Source organism: Takifugu flavidus, chromosome 2 (assembly GCF_003711565.1).
Source record: "Takifugu flavidus isolate HTHZ2018 chromosome 2, ASM371156v2, whole genome shotgun sequence".
Lineage (NCBI taxonomy): Eukaryota > Metazoa > Chordata > Actinopteri > Tetraodontiformes > Tetraodontidae > Takifugu > Takifugu flavidus.
Genome location: NC_079521.1, coordinates 17998391 through 18001056, shown reverse-complemented (window position 1 = coordinate 18001056; position 2666 = coordinate 17998391).

Sequence of the window (2666 nt, the reverse complement as noted above, 5' to 3'; positions counted from 1 at the left end):
GCATTTCTTGGTCCTGCTGGAGAATAAATGACATGTGTGAACCTGTGACTTATTTTCTTCTGTAATGGTGAAAGTCATCCGCTTGCACAATCGCCAGTTTCCAGTCAGGAGGAAAGTAATCAAGTAATTAATGCTCCTCACTCAGATTTAGGAAGGGGAATTTGAAAGTTGCCTGAACATTTGGAAACTTTCTCCAGGTCTGCCGGTGGACCAAATCAGGACCAGTGATATTTGTGATTTAAACTGCTGAGGAACAGGAAAACAAACAGTGTGTGGCTGAAAATGCAGCGACTGTTACTGCCATCAATCAAACTGACAGCTCAGGCGAAGCATGTTTGGCTGTGCAACAAGACCACGGATAAGTTCCTCTCAACGAGCTGGTCAGGGCAGCTGCAGGTCTAAATGTTATAGAGATTCAGCCACACGTCCGTGTTGGTTCTCATTCAGCCAGGTCGTGACCCTAACCCAGGCATGGGCAAACTACGGCCCAGGGGCCACACGCGGCCCGTTAAACGTTTTAATCCGGCCCGCCAAACTTGAAAAATTAAATGAATAAACCTTGTTAATGTTATATTTTCACTGCAATTCTGGTGTTTTCCCACTAGAAAAAAGACAGTCAGGAGGAGAGTGATGGTGATATCCTGAAGGATAACAGAACTTTCAGTGCTTTAAAATAGAAATGGTTATTAATTTTTTTTAAAAAGGCACATTTTATTCATTTGATTTTAAGTGTTTTAAGACTCATTCCAAAGTCAGATATTTTGTTGCAATGCTTCTCTTCATTTTCATTTGAAATTAAAGCACATGTTTTCTCCATATCCCAAGATGTGTATTTTTTCTCCAATGAGGTGAGGTTACCAAAGCACTCCATCCATCCATCTGCTCCTGGTCCGGCCCCTTTGTCAAATGTTAGAACCCATTGTGGCCCATGAATCAAAATGTTTGCCCACCCCTGCCCTAACCCCAACTCAGGGGCCTTGACAACCCAATCCTCGGACCAAACCTCCGGCTAGAGGGACATGGAATGTGGTTTTGCTGGGGGAAGGAGCCTGAGCTTGGGCAGGAGGTTGAGAGGCAGCGTTGAGGGTCACATCCCTGCGCCTTCCTGTCGGGGACAGTCCTCTTTCAGTTGGCCGAACAGCAATACAGAGTACCGACCTCACTGGCGTCCCTGGGAGGGGTACTCGACAATACTTGACTGGGGACTTGATTCTTCTGCTGGGGGACTTCAACGCTCACATGGGCAAAAAGTGTCACCTGCTGGTGTGGGATTGGGAGGAACAGCCTCCCTGCTCGGACCCGAGTGGTGTTCTATGATTGGACTGTGTGCTGGCTCGTCCCTGAGGAACACCATAAGGACATGAGGGTGTCTGTATAATAACTTCTCCCAGATTCTGAGTAGACCATGCGTGATGAGTGGTGGACGCCAGAAGTAAAAGATGAGAAACCGTGTGTTTCTCCATAAGGTCACCATAAGGTGACCACAGCAAACGCAGACGCCCTGAATATGATTTTACATACCAAAGTTTCAAACTTACCCGCAGGTATTTTTGTTCACACTGTAGCTGTAGTGGCTTAATGCGTGTTGCTGGTACAACACGAGGACCCACATGCACAATGTTATTCTGGTGTTATGACGCGACACATCGTTAGGCCTGTGATAAACTGTATCGCTACACTTCAGCCAGGGTAATCATGGAAAAGTAGACATCCATCGCGCTGGTGATACTGGTTGTTATGTCATCGGTAGTTTATAACAATGCTGGTGTTTCCGAGTGGAAAAATGCCCCTTCTCAGAAGTGATTCCTTCCAGTCCACAGGTGAATGATCTGGGACAGGTGACACAGCCTCCTGATCAGCCCATCACTGCCTTTTGACATATTTGGCACTCTCTCAGGAGGAGCGGCATTGACTCTTTTCCAGTAACTAAGGTGTGTGTAGGCGGGCTGTCCGTTATCAGCTGAAGTAAAATACACTTTCCAGTAATTAGGGGATATTTTTTGTTAAGGACACTTAAAAGGGAGGGAGAGGAAAAAACCCAGGAGGAAATCCCTTTTTGTTTTAAACATCCCACATATGTCCATAACAATAAACATTAAAACTTAGGGTTAATGTTAAACGTGGACCTGATTCTCTCACAATAGATTAAATTCCCAGGTCAATTTCCCATTTGCAGGAAAGTTGTGGTCTGTGTCAGAGATGAATAAAAAGATGAAAGAAAACCTCAGAGTTTGGTGCATTTTGATAAACTAACATGTATAACGGCTAAATCACAGCTCACCAGAAATGTGTCAACTGGAAATGTGGAAGGATAATAAACTGTCATCAGTGAATAATTAACCAAGTACATTGATAGCTGGTTATCTTGAAAGTCCACGTGGAAAAGTCAGCATCTTCATCTGATAAGGTTTTATGTTCCTCATCTTCAATAACTTCTGTCCTGCCAGACAGGTGACCAGACCCCACAAGGGGAGTAATCACACCCATCAACGGTAGCTGTTCCGGAGGTTTGGTGACTTTACAAACCAATAATTGACATTTTTAATTGAAAAATGGTCCAACATGGATTTATTTATTCATCCTTAGCGGCGGTTTCAGGAGGATGTCCACTGTAAATCCCATCAAGGGAGCCAAGTCTGTAATTAATGAAGACCCCCACCATCATA